Source organism: Amyelois transitella, chromosome 9, assembly GCF_032362555.1.
Source record: "Amyelois transitella isolate CPQ chromosome 9, ilAmyTran1.1, whole genome shotgun sequence".
NCBI classification, from domain to species: domain Eukaryota; kingdom Metazoa; phylum Arthropoda; class Insecta; order Lepidoptera; family Pyralidae; genus Amyelois; species Amyelois transitella.
In genome coordinates, this window is record NC_083512.1 from 12,037,501 (window position 1) to 12,054,003 (window position 16,503).

Here is a 16,503-nt window from a genome sequence, read left to right on the forward strand (position 1 = left end):
TCAAATAGCGCGATTCGCTAATTGCCACGATTCTCTTTATTATCTACCGTATGGTGTCGTCAATATCTTATAACCAAAGGTTATCACTATTTGTTTATCTTTAAAATTTGTCATTCTTATAAAGTACCTCACATTAAATTATTCTTATTTTAACGTTATAAAGTTATTATTAAAACATACTTAAATTTTTGTCTTATTTATACTTTTGCTACTTATAACCTAATGTCGTCAAGTCAGTTTTAATATAGTTAATATAGCATAAAATTTATATTACATAGCAACTTGGCGTGCCTTCGTTCCAGCGAATAATTATTATTAGCTGATTCGGAGCCACATGTATAATTTCCGGTGCAAACTGGGTTCAGATTGGTCTCCACGCACGTGCAGCAGCATGCCTAACATCATTGCTTTGCTTAATGGCTTGACATTAACTCGGCAATCGGGGTGCCCTGCACGCCCGGAGAAGCCCCTAGCCCATGTTTACACGTATGTAATCCTGGATCTGGCGAGAGCCTCCCACCTTTGCCTGACCTGACAGGCAGAGCTAAAAGCGTTGTGGTCGTAACTCACCGCACTTCTGTCTGCCCGGCAGTTCAGGCACGATGGGACGGCTCCCGCCATCCAGCCTTGACACACCGACCTTTTGTGCTCTCCTCCACAGTGGCTGCACCTTTCCGCTGTCTGCTTACACTGGCGTCTGCCGTGGCCGTAACCCAGGCACATCGAGCATTGGACCAGTGGAGAATAGTCCTCCACCTGGATCCGCTGCATGTCGATGCGCACTGAGCCGGCCCCGACCAGCGTTTTCCACATTTTGGGAGGAACACTCATGATCACGTGTTCCAAGAGGGGGTTCCTAGCCTTTTTTCTAAATTTAATTATAATTTGTCCATCCTCCTCCTTTAGATCTTTTATCAACTTACAATTTTGTTGCACTAGTTTTTCGGTAATTTCTTCATTTTTGTTCTTCATTAAAACATTCTTTAAAATAAGGAGGGGGTTTTTGTTTTCCATGTTTCTCACCTGTAGTTTGGGTATGTTGTTTATTTTTCTTTTTAATTTCTCCCTACCCTCTTCTGTATTACAACTTATAATAACTTTCCTATCTCTTGTTTTTCTAATTCTTTCTATTCTTATCCACTCCCCACTGTCCTTCGTCGCTTCTCTTATTTGATCCAGCACCTCGTCACCTGTTTCCACTCCTGCTTTGTCATTGACAATGATGGAGTGTAAGGTGACGGGTGGTTCCTTCATATTAGCTACAACCTGGGAGTAGGTAAGAGGCTGCGTACTTATGTTTGTACATGTATCGGTCCGTTTGTTAATCGACCCTTGGAGCTCCTGTAAAACCTTAGAATTCTCTTCTATTTTGTCAGCCAATATTTTCAAACACTTACTTAAGTCTTCTGTTTTCTCTTGATCTTGAGGGGGGGGAGAGGTCTGCGTCCTTACGCTGGGTCGTTGACCTGGTGTCATATTCTTTAGTTCCTGACAAGCAGCCAGGTCGCAAATCAGGTTGTCGGCCTCTTTAATCTTTTTTATGACAGAGTCCTTGGTTGTCCTCTTCAACCGCAGTGCAGACTCGACATCTGCCATAACCTCCTCGAGGATGTCCCTGATGGCGCCACACAATGTGTTTTTATCCTCATCCGTCAGGATCTTACGCCTATACTCTTCCTTCAGGAGCGGCGTCTTGGGGTAATGATAAATGTACCTGCTCCGCGTATTGGGGGTGGCGAATTCTTCCTCCGAGGATGGCCCGACGGGGGAGTCCGACGGTGAGTTATTTCGGCTATTAAATTCTGAAGGCGATATTTGGAAAGCCTCTTGGCAGGTGAGTGTCTTTTTAAATGTCACTGACTTTGGCGTTTGGTTGTGCGTCATGATTTAAAAGTAAAATTGTAAAAGTGGTAAAATAAAAGAGTAGAGTACAATATAAAATTAAAAAAGGAGGGAGCTACCTAAGGAAGGCAAAAAACGCCGGTTAGTTATGGTTTAAAATATAAGTTTGTAAAAGTTGTAAATATGGGAGGGTATATATTCAGTTTACTGAATAGAAGTAAATTTAAAATGGGAGTCAATTCTTTAAACACTCAGACATGGGGTTCTTATGTAAGATGCAAAGGCCCGACTTGGGCGTGGTCACAGTACCGGGAAGTCCACGTGTTCCTTGTATGATCACTACAATCCGGATAAATCTTGGCAATCCTGGTCCAGCTTCTAGATATTGTTGGGGTCCAGGTGTTGCACAAATATCACCTTCACTAAGAACCACTAATTTTTCAACAAAATAAATTTATACTCAATTAAAGAATTTTTTTTGCAATTTTATTTTTCGGAGCGCATCGGAGCACGTCTGTACTCGACGAGCGCTCGAAGCAGACTTCAAAGCTTTGGGTTAGGTTAGGTTAGGTTAGGTTAGGTTAGGTTAGGTTAGGTTAGGTTAGGTTAGGTTAGGTTAGGTTAGGTTAGGTTAGGTTAGGTTAGGTTAGGTTAGGTTAGGTTAGGTTAGGTTAGGTTAGGTTAGGTTAGGTTAGGTTAGGTTTTTTTTTTTTTTTTTTTTTTTTTTTTATTTTATTTGTTGTCACTCTGAGTTTGTTGATCACATGTGTAAAGCAGCTTCCTGGTTTGTGTGCTATTTGATGCATCTTCAAGCCAGGTTGCTAGTGTTTTATGCAATGTGATAACGCAAATGGTTTATTCTATATTTATATATGTTTATATTATATTAAATTGAATTGAATTTTGAGTCACATCTTTATTTAAATAATTGAGGTAGCCTTCTGGTTTGATTGCCATTTGATGCATTTCAAACCAGTTGGCTAATGCTTTGCTTATTTGAAATGGTTCACAAATGGTTTATGATTTGTATATATATTATAATGTATTACTAAATTAAATTGAATTTTGTGAGACGTCTATATTAAATGATTGATGTAGCCTTCTGGTTTGATTGCCATTTGATACAATTCAAACTAGTTGGCCAATGGCTTCCTTATATTGTTCTGAAGTCACACAACAGTCACAGATGGTTCATTATATATATATATATATATATATATATATATACTATTTATTTATTACACATATTTATATTTTATTACACATATTTTTATAATATTTTACCCAAAATTGTGATCCGCTTTACCCGTAGTCAACACGGTCCAGGATTCTGTCCCTCATGGCTCTCAGTCTCGGGCATTCAGCCGAGATCGCTTGGTGTGTTACCGATCCTTTGGTTTTAAATTTATTATTGTGTGAGACACAGTTGGCGCACTTGGGTTCTCCTTTTTTAGCAGCCGTGGGGCAGTCCTTAGCCGTGTGACCGTTTAAGGCGCAATAGGCGCAAGAGGCTGGTTCAGTTGCGGTGCATTTCGCCTGGGTATGTCCAAACTGCAGGCACTTGAAGCACTGCAGGAACGGGGAGAAGTCACTTATATGTACCCTGAGGTAATCAATGCAGACTCTTTCGGTTGCGGTGGCCGCTCGCCACACCCTGGGGCTTGCCATGAAAACCGCGTTGTACAATTTAGGATTGCGATTGTTCCTCAGGAAGCGGAGGCGCAAATCCTGGGGGCTCTCAATGAGGGGAGTGAGGTCGCTATTTTGTTCGGCGATTATGTCCCTTAGTTGCTCGGAAGGAATTTCCTTCGGGACACCTTTCAAGATCAGCATCGGTGACAGTTTCCGCGCCGGCTCCGCTGCGATTTTTTCCGAGGTCGACAGGCGCTGGATGGCGTCGTCTCTATCGCGATCACAGTCGAATTCAACGCGGAATTTGTTGTTAGAAACGGCCTTTATAGTGGTTGGGGCGTATTTAGCCTTTCTGAAATTTATCCCCTCTCTGAGAGCCTCTATCGTTTGCTGCCTGGATGAGGACTCCTGCATCGGAGAGATTATCATAGCCGGTTTGGTGATGGGAGGGCGACTCCTGCCAGCCGCGGCGCTAGTGGTAGCGGTGGCCGTAGCAGCAGAGCTAGCGGGGGCGGCGCCTCGGGATCCACCCATTGACGCAACGCCGGCATAGCTCATCGGAGTTGATGATTGGGCCTCCCTGAGCTTTCCCATTTCCTCTTGAATGGTTTCTCTGATGAGGTTGACAGTTGCCTCGGAGAGGGATTGGTCGGTGGGTGTGTTGGACGGCTCAGCTGGGAGAGAGCGAACTCGGTCGGTTTGAGTCTCTTTTGTGACATTCAGGTTGGGGATGCATGTGCAACACCTGTTGATGGTACCCACGAAGGCGCTGGTTTGCGCGCCGATGTCCGTCAGTATTTGGGTGACCTCCTGACGTTGCTTTTTGGTGACGCTTTTGGATGCACACAGTAATCCGATTGCCTCCTGAACGCGAGCCAGAACGCTCGCTTTGTGTCCCTCGACAGGATCTTGAGTGCGAGACACAGTGGGATCAGTTGGTTTAGTGATGGAGGTGGTGGATGAGGCTGCGGTGGGCACCGGACGGAGAAGTCCCTTATCGGACTGACCGTGCACATCAGCCACTGTCACAATAGCGGGGTTGTGAGATTGCCTTACGGGGCTGCTTGGAGTGTCATTGGTTATTTCGGAGTCGGACATGTATCGGAGACATGGCATGTCCGACTCGGAAGCCACCTGAGAGTCGTCGTCGTGGAAAAGGCGAAGAAGGTCGTCAACGTCACTGGCCGATGGCTCGCTGTATGGAAAATCGAAATTTGGGCGATGGCTAGGTACAGGTGGAGAAGAAGGTGGAGGTGGTATGGGGGGTGGAGGAGGGGGGCGATTAGTCGCCTCCTTCCGGGTGGGAGACCGGGTGAGCACCATGATCTCGTATGTAAGTGATTAAGAATTTACCGAAATATATGAAACTGAAACAAGCTGTGAAATTAAAACTATGGCTTCTGGAAGGATGAAAGCAATTCAGAAACTAATTTTAGGACCAGAAAAACAAAATACAATAGCCGGAAGAAAGAAAAATATCAGAAGAAAAAAGTCGATTTACGGTTTGAAATTACGTCGGCGAGCGGAGTTTACCTAGCTGACAAAACAAGGGTGGGCGGGGGGGGCGAATTTTTCGCGGATTTTAACGGGGAATGGCGCAAAATGAAGGGATAGGCAGCAGGAATGATATTCGGAAGTAAAAAGAGGGAGTTCGGAGGGAAAAATGAAGTTTTGGGAGGGAAGTAGGTATAGAAATAGCGAAAAAACCGTTAGAAAAGAAAAACGCCGAAAAAGTACCAAAAACAAACGGGAATGGAGACAACGAATGTGCAGGATAGATGGCCGCGTCGAGACGAAGAGATTGGTGTATCACAATTGGGTATGGACACGCAAGAGATGGGTGGTTAGGTTAGGTTAGGTTAGGTTAGGTTAGGTTAGGTTAGGTTAGGTTAGGTTAGGTTAGGTTAGGTTAGGTTAGGTTAGGTTAGGTTAGGTTAGGTTAGGTTAGGTTAGGTTAGGTTAGGTTAGGTTAGGTTAGGTTAGGTTAGGTTAGGTTAGGTTAGGTTTTTTTTTTTTTTTTTTTTTTTTTATTTATTTTATTTGTTTCACTTTGGGTTTGTTTTTGCATTAAGTAAAATGGATTATTTGTTTAGCTTCCTGGTTTGTGTGCTATTTGATGCATCTTCAAGCCAGGTTGCCAATGTTCTTGTGATGTGATGACGCAAATGGTTTATGATATTTATATATGAGTTTGTATATTTATATATATATATATTTATGTAATATATGTGTGTCTATATATATCATTATTATTTTATTATTATATTATATTATTGTGGTACGATGTCCCCATTGAGATCTTTTAGATTGGAGTAGATATATTCAACAAATTTTGTTAGTGAGGCCATCGACTGTTCCTTTGTCATAATGTCCGTCAGTCTGTATGGGTCAATTTTCAAATTGTCGCAAATAAAAACATGATTCATGCGATGGTTTGTGAACCTGTGGCAGCGTTTGAGCAGATGATCGATGTCCTGTATCTCACCACTGCCACAGGGACACAAATCGTTTTCGGTTATGTGGAACCTGCGCAGATACGACAGATGAAATCCGTGTCCTGTGAGGTACTGTGTTAGCAAAAATGTTATAGGTGTTTTGGTGAAGAATGTGTGTATTTGTTTGAGTGTGGGGAGAAGAGATCGTGTGTGTGCCCCTTGTGGTTCGCTTGTGTAACGTTTCTGCCATGTGTCGTGTGTTTGAGTGCGAGCAATGTGTTTGATGTGTGATGCGGGAACTGCGTCATAGTCGTTGACTTTGTGGAGTCGTGCTGCGGCTCCAGCTGCGCGGTCCGCCGCCTCGTTGCCAGCGACGCCGGTGTGTCCTCTGACCCAGTCCAAACGGATGCTTCCGAATCCACGGTAGCTCGCCATTACCTGGTGAATATCGCTCACCAGGGGATGGGTGTTGCTACGGTTGCGTATGGCCGCAATCGAAGACATTGAGTCCGTGTAAACGGTCACATCCGTCCGACCTTTGCCGCGGGCCCACCGACACGCCCCAAGGATGGCGAACAGCTCCGCTTGGAAAACCGAACAGCTTTTGTGTAATTTGAGTTTTTTGGTGTGTATCGGGTGTGTTGAGTGAGTGTTGGCGTAGACGACAAAGGCCGCCCCGACGGAGCCATCCTCCTGTTTGCTGCCGTCCGTGTATATGTATGTGTTGGTGTGTGTCGACTGTTGGGAAATCACTGAGGCATTCTGCGCAGGCTCTGGGATAACGCGTTGGGCCGGGTGCAGCAACTGGTGAGTCGGAGTAGGTTTCTCCAACATGACATCGGGAAGGGAGTCAAAGGTGCCGGATAGGCGGGCTCGCTCGATCCGGTTCACCTCGAGCACTTTAAGGTCGAGGGGAGTGAGCCTGGAGAGTGCTAGTGCTGCATTAGTAGATACCGTCCTGAAAGCTTTAATTGCCCTCAAGGCGAATCCCCTCTGCACAGACAGCATCTCCCTGCGCACCCCCTTGCGACACGCCACATGACCCCAGACACCCGCCGCATATGTAACGATAGGCTCGATCACCTGTCTGTAGATCGTTCGAATGTTTTCAGGGTGGGCACCCCAGGTAGCTCTCGTGAAGATGGCCAGCTTTTTGAAGATGTTAGTGGCGCGTGTCAAAACATATCTGACATGACTTCTAAAGGTGAGTTTCTGATCTATTATCACTCCAAGAATTTTGATCTCCGGTTCGTACTTGACAAGTGATCCCGCCATCGAGATGCAGGCAGTTTTGGCTTTAGGTGTGAAAGCTATGGCTTGAGTCTTGGCCGAGTTGAATGACAGCTTGACACTCCGACCCCAATCCACAATGATTTGCAACCCAGATGTTGCTACCCTCTCGAGTTCGTCCGTAGTTGGCGCGGTGACTACAAGCAGAACGTCATCCGCATATGCTTGGAGATGGCAACCAGCTGGCATTTCGGTTTCAAGGAGCTCATCTAATATGATGTTCCAAAGAATAGGGCCACAAGCAGATCCCTGAATGCAACCCTTATGCATAGCTCTCGTGACTCGCGCTCCCGCATGGTCCAGAGTGACCTTTCTGTCCTCGAAATAATTCCGGATGAGGCCGAAGACATTTCGGGGACAGCCGATCCTCCGAAGCCGGTCGAAGATCGCGGGCCACCAAGCGTTGTTAAAGGCAGATTTGATGTCGAGAGAAAAAGCGACTGCCAGTTGTTTGTGCTGCTTTGCCTCCTTGATGAGCTCAAGTGCCGTGTTGATCGCCGCCACAGTGTTAGTGTGCTCCTTAAAACCGAACTGCCTCGCACTGAGGCCACCTGTTTTCCCCGCCAAATATGTGACTCGCCTTATAAACAGTTTCTCAAGAACCTTGGCGAACACCGGCAAAAGGCCGATGGGCCTATGTGAATCAAGCGAGCTGTAGTCTGACTTGCCTGGCTTGGGGATTATCTTGATGTAAGCTTCCTTCCACTGCTTGGGGAAGTGCTGAATTTCAAGACATCTATTGTAAATTTGGGTAATTAATTGAGGGTATAGTTTGCTGAATTCGTAACAGATATCAGAAGTGAGATAATCGAGGCCGGGCGCTCGTTTTGGGTTCATGTCTTTGATGATTTCCAGCACTTCCTCAGCTGCGAAAGGTGTGTCAGATTCAGTTTGCGGTAAGAGGCCTGCTCGAGCCCTAAGTTCGTGATGCCTGATTTCAGTGTCTTGCAGATCGTCAGGAAAGAAATGTTCCAGTAAAGCTGTGGCCGTCTCTTCTCCACAAGCGGTATATCCAGCTGCGGTTTGAAGAGTGATTGGTGGACGGCGAGGTGATGTGTCTTTGAGAAGGCGATTAGTGAGAGACCAGACGTTCTCTTTGGTTTGAAGTTCGCAGAACTCTTTGAAGTTGGTGATGGACTGAGCTTTTATTTCTTCCGCATATCGGGTTTTTAGAGCGTGTTTCTCTGCGAGAAGTGAGTCGAGTGGTAATCCTCGCCGCCTGGCTTGAGCAACTTTGCGATGGAGCGAGATAACTTCCCGCTTACGCTTCTCGAGTTCCTCAGTCCACCAGGGAGGTTTGGATTTGATGTTCCCACCTCGTGCAGGCATAGAATCCCTACAGGCTGCTTGGATCAGCTTTGTGACATCGTCAATAAGATCATCCAGTTCGTCACTGTTCAGTTTCGTGATATCCCTATCCAGTATATCAGAGTCCAGCATTCGTGCATGAAGGGAGTTCTTGAACTCGGCCCAGTTGGCCTTGGACGTTTTGAATAAAAAGGTGGAAGTATTGGTAGGTGTACTGTGGGTGGTGTTTCCATTAAGGTTAAAAGTGAAGGTGATGGCGTTGTGCTGGGAAGAAGGGCAGATGCTTAAGTCCACCCTCCAAGAACATATGTTGTCAAAAGTGGCACCAGAGGCCAGAGTGAGGTCTATAATGGACGAGCGGTCTTTCCCATGCGTTACCGTTTCGAATGTGGGCGAGGTTCCTACATTGCATACTTGGAGGTCGTTGGCGTTAATCAGCTCCCAGACTGTGTTACCACGGGGGTTAGCAATGCGGCTGCCCCAGCTGGGATGCCATCCATTGAAGTCTCCACCAATGATTTTGTCCCCATTTTGAGTATGGCAAAAGGACTCAACTCGCCCAATCGTATCGTTGGGATCCTCCCCAGGTTCGACGTAGACCGACGCCAAATAGACGCTTCTATGTCCAACCTGAAGACGAGCCACACACAAATTAGTGGTTGAGTATTGTGCCAAACCCAAGATGGGAGGGCTGTTCGACTTTGCCATGATACATGCCTTGACCCGATTGCCGTTGGAAAACTGGAAGATGTTGATGCCTTGGATTGATTTGACCTCAGTACCAGCGCCTACGTACGGTTCTGAGACAAGGGCGATTTGGCTATTGCTAGCCATGAACGATAGGAGAAACTCGTGTTGACTATGTTTAGATCGGTCCAAATTACACTGTATAAAATTGATGTTCCAACTATCCATAGTCAACGCGGTCCAGGATTCTATCCCTCATGACTCTCAGTCTCGGGCATTCAGCCGATGTCGCTTGGTGTGTAACCGATCCCTTCGTTTTAAATTTGTTGTTGTGGGAGACGCAATTGGCGCACCTGGGTTCTCCTTTTTTAGCAGCTGTGGGGCAGTCCTTAGCCGTGTGCCCGTCAAGGGCGCAGTAGGCGCATGGGGCTGGTGCGGTTGCAGTGCATTTCGCCTGGGTGTGTCCGAACTGCAGGCACTTGAAGCACTGCAGGAACGGGGAGAAGTCACTTATGTGAACCCTGAGATAGTCAATGCAGACTCTTTCGGCTGCAGTGGCCGCTCGCCACACCCTGGGGCTTGCCATGAACACCGCGTTGTATAATTTAGGATTGCGGTTGTTCCGCAGGAAGCGGAGGCGCAAATCCTGGGGGCTCTCGATGAGGGGAGTGAGGTCGCAATTCTGTTCGGCGATTATGTCCCTCAGTTGCTCGGAAGGAATTTCCTTCGGGACGCCTTTCAAAATCAGCATCGGTGACAATTTCCGCGCCGGCTCCGCTGCGATTTTCTCCGAGGTCGACAAGCGCTGGATGGCGTCGTCCCTATCGCGATCACATTCGAATTCGACGCGGAATTTGTTATTCGAAACGGCCTTTATAGTGGTTGGGGCGTATTTGGCCTTTCTGAAATTTATCCCCTCTCTGAGAGCCTCTATTGTTTGCTGCCTTGATGTAGATTCCTGCACCGGAGAGATGATCATGGCCGGTTTGGTGACTGGGGGGGCACGAGTGGAGGTGGTAGTGGTAGAAGAAGTGGAGACTGCGGGGGCGGCGGTTCCTCGAGGAACACCCATTAACGCAACGCCGGCATAACTCATCGGCGTTGATAGTTGGGGCGCCCTGAGCTTTCCGATTTCTTCTTGTATAGTTCCTCTGATGAGGTTGACTGTTGCCTCGGAGAGGGAGTGGTCGGTGGGTGTGTTGGACGCCTCAGACGGGAGAGAACGAGCACGGTCCGTTTGTGTGTCTTTTGAGACGCTGAAGTTGGGGACACATGTACAACACCTCTTAATGCTACCTACGAAGGCGCTGGTTTGCGCGCCGATGTCCGCCAATATCTGGGTGACCTCCTGCCGCTGCTTTTTGGTAACACTTTTAGATGCACCCAATAGGCCAATTGCCTCCTGAACGCGAGCCAGAACGCCCGCTTTATGTCCCTCAACCGGATCTAATGTGTGGGACTCATTGGGATCATTCGGCTTGGTATTGATGGAGGTGGCGTTGAAGGAGGCAATGGGCGCCGGACGGGGATGCTCCTTATCACCCTGGCTATGCACAACGGCAACTGTCACAATGGCGGGGTTGTCGGATTGCCTTAAGGGGCTGCTTTGAGTTACTTCAGAGTCAGACATGTATTGTAGACGTGACATGTCTGAATCGGAAGTTGCTTGAGAGTCTACATCCTGGAAGAGGAGATCATCGACCTCACTTGACGATTGCAGGCCGTATGAGACATTCACTTGTGGGCGTTCCGAAGAGCCAGACGCTGTTAAATAGGCTCTGGAATGGCTTGGTAACGGTGGAGAAGAAGGTGGAGGTGGTGTGGGGGGTGGAGGAGGGGGGCGATTAGTCGCCTCCTTCCGGGTGGGAGACCGGGTGAGCACCATGATCTCGTATGTAAGTGATTAAGAATTTACCGAAATATATGAAATTAAAACAAGCTGTAAAGTTAAAACTATGGCTTCTGGAAGAATGAAAGCAGTTCAGAGACAAGTTTTAGGACCAGACAAACAAGGTACAATAGTCAGAAGAAAGAAAAATATCAGAGGAAAAAAGTCGATTTGCGGTTTGAAATTACGTCGGCGAGCCGAGTTTACCTAGCTGAGAAAACAAGGGTGGGCGGGGGGGCGAATTTTTCGCGGATTTTTACGGGGAATGGCGCAAAATGAAGGGATAGGCAGCAGGAATGATATTCGGAAGTAAAAAAGGGGGAGTTTGGAAGAAAGAAGTGAGTTTGTGGAAGGAAATAGGTGTTTGAATAGCAGAAAAACCGTTAGAAAAGAAAAAAGCCGAAAAAGTACCAAAAACAACCGGGAATGGAGACAACGAATGTGCAGGATAGATGGCCGCGTCGAGACGAAGAGATTGATGTATCACAATTGGGTATGGACACGCAAGAGATGGGTGACCGTTCTATGGGTGCGAGGTATAAGGTAAACTCGGTTTGTATGAAAAATACGGAAAAAAATTAATAATTAAATAACTGCTGAACCGAATTTGAAGATTTAGGTGTCAAACGATAGGGAATAATAAACGGGATGATAGACAGAAACTACTTGGATACGGTTTGATAGAAAAAATTTAAATTAAACGGGAAAAAGTGTGAATTTCGATAGCTGAAACGACTAAAAACCAGAATAACAAAGCGAATTTTTCGCGGATTTTTACGGGGAATGGCGCAAAATGAAGGGATAGGCAGCAGGAATGATATTCGGAAGTAAAAAAGGGGGAGTTTGGAAGAAAGAAGTGAGTTTGTGGAAGGAAATAGGTGTTTGAATAGCAGAAAAACCGTTAGAAAAGAAAAAAGCCGAAAAAGTACCAAAAACAACCGGGAATGGAGACAACGAATGTGCAGGATAGATGGCCGCGTCGAGACGAAGAGATTGATGTATCACAATTGGGTATGGACACGCAAGAGATGGGTGACCGTTCTATGGGTGCGAGGTATAAGGTAAACTCGGTTTGTATGAAAAATACGGAAAAAAATTAATAATTAAATAACTGCTGAACCGAATTTGAAGATTTAGGTGTCAAACGATAGGGAATAATAAACGGGATGATAGACAGAAACTACTTGGATACGGTTTGATAGAAAAAATTTAAATTAAACGGGAAAAAGTGTGAATTTCGATAGCTGAAACGACTAAAAACCAGAATAACAAAGCGAAATTGGGATGGATTTTTACGGGGAATGGCGCAAAATGAAGGGATAGGCAGCAGGAATGATATTCGGAAGTAAAAAAGGGGGAGTTTGGAAGAAAGAAGTGAGTTTGTGGAAGGAAATAGGTGTTTGAATAGCAGAAAAACCGTTAGAAAAGAAAAAAGCCGAAAAAGTACCAAAAACAACCGGGAATGGAGACAACGAATGTGCAGGATAGATGGCCGCGTCGAGACGAAGAGATTGATGTATCACAATTGGGTATGGACACGCAAGAGATGGGTGACCGTTCTATGGGTGCGAGGTATAAGGTAAACTCGGTTTGTATGAAAAATACGGAAAAAAATTAATAATTAAATAACTGCTGAACCGAATTTGAAGATTTAGGTGTCAAACGATAGGGAATAATAAACGGGATGATAGACAGAAACTACTTGGATACGGTTTGATAGAAAAAATTTAAATTAAACGGGAAAAAGTGTGAATTTCGATAGCTGAAACGACTAAAAACCAGAATAACAAAGCGAAATTGGGATGGATTTTTACGGGGAATGGCGCAAAATGAAGGGATAGGCAGCAGGAATGATATTCGGAAGTAAAAAAGGGGGAGTTTGGAAGAAAGAAGTGAGTTTGTGGAAGGAAATAGGTGTTTGAATAGCAGAAAAACCGTTAGAAAAGAAAAAAGCCGAAAAAGTACCAAAAACAACCGGGAATGGAGACAACGAATGTGCAGGATAGATGGCCGCGTCGAGACGAAGAGATTGATGTATCACAATTGGGTATGGACACGCAAGAGATGGGTGACCGTTCTATGGGTGCGAGGTATAAGGTAAACTCGGTTTGTATGAAAAATACGGAAAAAAATTAATAATTAAATAACTGCTGAACCGAATTTGAAGATTTAGGTGTCAAACGATAGGGAATAATAAACGGGATGATAGACAGAAACTACTTGGATACGGTTTGATAGAAAAAATTTAAATTAAACGGGAAAAAGTGTGAATTTCGATAGCTGAAACGACTAAAAACCAGAATAACAAAGCGAAATTGGGATGGATTTTTACGGGGAATGGCGCAAAATGAAGGGATAGGCAGCAGGAATGATATTCGGAAGTAAAAAAGGGGGAGTTTGGAAGAAAGAAGTGAGTTTGTGGAAGGAAATAGGTGTTTGAATAGCAGAAAAACCGTTAGAAAAGAAAAAAGCCGAAAAAGTACCAAAAACAACCGGGAATGGAGACAACGAATGTGCAGGATAGATGGCCGCGTCGAGACGAAGAGATTGATGTATCACAATTGGGTATGGACACGCAAGAGATGGGTGACCGTTCTATGGGTGCGAGGTATAAGGTAAACTCGGTTTGTATGAAAAATACGGAAAAAAATTAATAATTAAATAACTGCTGAACCGAATTTGAAGATTTAGGTGTCAAACGATAGGGAATAATAAACGGGATGATAGACAGAAACTACTTGGATACGGTTTGATAGAAAAAATTTAAATTAAACGGGAAAAAGTGTGAATTTCGATAGCTGAAACGACTAAAAACCAGAATAACAAAGCGAAATTGGGATGGATTTTTACGGGGAATGGCGCAAAATGAAGGGATAGGCAGCAGGAATGATATTCGGAAGTAAAAAAGGGGGAGTTTGGAAGAAAGAAGTGAGTTTGTGGAAGGAAATAGGTGTTTGAATAGCAGAAAAACCGTTAGAAAAGAAAAAAGCCGAAAAAGTACCAAAAACAACCGGGAATGGAGACAACGAATGTGCAGGATAGATGGCCGCGTCGAGACGAAGAGATTGATGTATCACAATTGGGTATGGACACGCAAGAGATGGGTGACCGTTCTATGGGTGCGAGGTATAAGGTAAACTCGGTTTGTATGAAAAATACGGAAAAAAATTAATAATTAAATAACTGCTGAACCGAATTTGAAGATTTAGGTGTCAAACGATAGGGAATAATAAACGGGATGATAGACAGAAACTACTTGGATACGGTTTGATAGAAAAAATTTAAATTAAACGGGAAAAAGTGTGAATTTCGATAGCTGAAACGACTAAAAACCAGAATAACAAAGCGAAATTGGGATGGATTTTTACGGGGAATGGCGCAAAATGAAGGGATAGGCAGCAGGAATGATATTCGGAAGTAAAAAAGGGGGAGTTTGGAAGAAAGAAGTGAGTTTGTGGAAGGAAATAGGTGTTTGAATAGCAGAAAAACCGTTAGAAAAGAAAAAAGCCGAAAAAGTACCAAAAACAACCGGGAATGGAGACAACGAATGTGCAGGATAGATGGCCGCGTCGAGACGAAGAGATTGATGTATCACAATTGGGTATGGACACGCAAGAGATGGGTGACCGTTCTATGGGTGCGAGGTATAAGGTAAACTCGGTTTGTATGAAAAATACGGAAAAAAATTAATAATTAAATAACTGCTGAACCGAATTTGAAGATTTAGGTGTCAAACGATAGGGAATAATAAACGGGATGATAGACAGAAACTACTTGGATACGGTTTGATAGAAAAAATTTAAATTAAACGGGAAAAAGTGTGAATTTCGATAGCTGAAACGACTAAAAACCAGAATAACAAAGCGAAATTGGGATGGATTTTTACGGGGAATGGCGCAAAATGAAGGGATAGGCAGCAGGAATGATATTCGGAAGTAAAAAAGGGGGAGTTTGGAAGAAAGAAGTGAGTTTGTGGAAGGAAATAGGTGTTTGAATAGCAGAAAAACCGTTAGAAAAGAAAAAAGCCGAAAAAGTACCAAAAACAACCGGGAATGGAGACAACGAATGTGCAGGATAGATGGCCGCGTCGAGACGAAGAGATTGATGTATCACAATTGGGTATGGACACGCAAGAGATGGGTGACCGTTCTATGGGTGCGAGGTATAAGGTAAACTCGGTTTGTATGAAAAATACGGAAAAAAATTAATAATTAAATAACTGCTGAACCGAATTTGAAGATTTAGGTGTCAAACGATAGGGAATAATAAACGGGATGATAGACAGAAACTACTTGGATACGGTTTGATAGAAAAAATTTAAATTAAACGGGAAAAAGTGTGAATTTCGATAGCTGAAACGACTAAAAACCAGAATAACAAAGCGAAATTGGGATGGATTTTTACGGGGAATGGCGCAAAATGAAGGGATAGGCAGCAGGAATGATATTCGGAAGTAAAAAAGGGGGAGTTTGGAAGAAAGAAGTGAGTTTGTGGAAGGAAATAGGTGTTTGAATAGCAGAAAAACCGTTAGAAAAGAAAAAAGCCGAAAAAGTACCAAAAACAACCGGGAATGGAGACAACGAATGTGCAGGATAGATGGCCGCGTCGAGACGAAGAGATTGATGTATCACAATTGGGTATGGACACGCAAGAGATGGGTGACCGTTCTATGGGTGCGAGGTATAAGGTAAACTCGGTTTGTATGAAAAATACGGAAAAAAATTAATAATTAAATAACTGCTGAACCGAATTTGAAGATTTAGGTGTCAAACGATAGGGAATAATAAACGGGATGATAGACAGAAACTACTTGGATACGGTTTGATAGAAAAAATTTAAATTAAACGGGAAAAAGTGTGAATTTCGATAGCTGAAACGACTAAAAACCAGAATAACAAAGCGAAATTGGGATGGATTTTTACGGGGAATGGCGCAAAATGAAGGGATAGGCAGCAGGAATGATATTCGGAAGTAAAAAAGGGGGAGTTTGGAAGAAAGAAGTGAGTTTGTGGAAGGAAATAGGTGTTTGAATAGCAGAAAAACCGTTAGAAAAGAAAAAAGCCGAAAAAGTACCAAAAACAACCGGGAATGGAGACAACGAATGTGCAGGATAGATGGCCGCGTCGAGACGAAGAGATTGATGTATCACAATTGGGTATGGACACGCAAGAGATGGGTGACCGTTCTATGGGTGCGAGGTATAAGGTAAACTCGGTTTGTATGAAAAATACGGAAAAAAATTAATAATTAAATAACTGCTGAACCGAATTTGAAGATTTAGGTGTCAAACGATAGGGAATAATAAACGGGATGATAGACAGAAACTACTTGGATACGGTTTGATAGAAAAAATTTAAATTAAACGGGAAAAAGTGTGAATTTCGATAGCTGAAACGACTAAAAACCAGAATAACAAAGCGA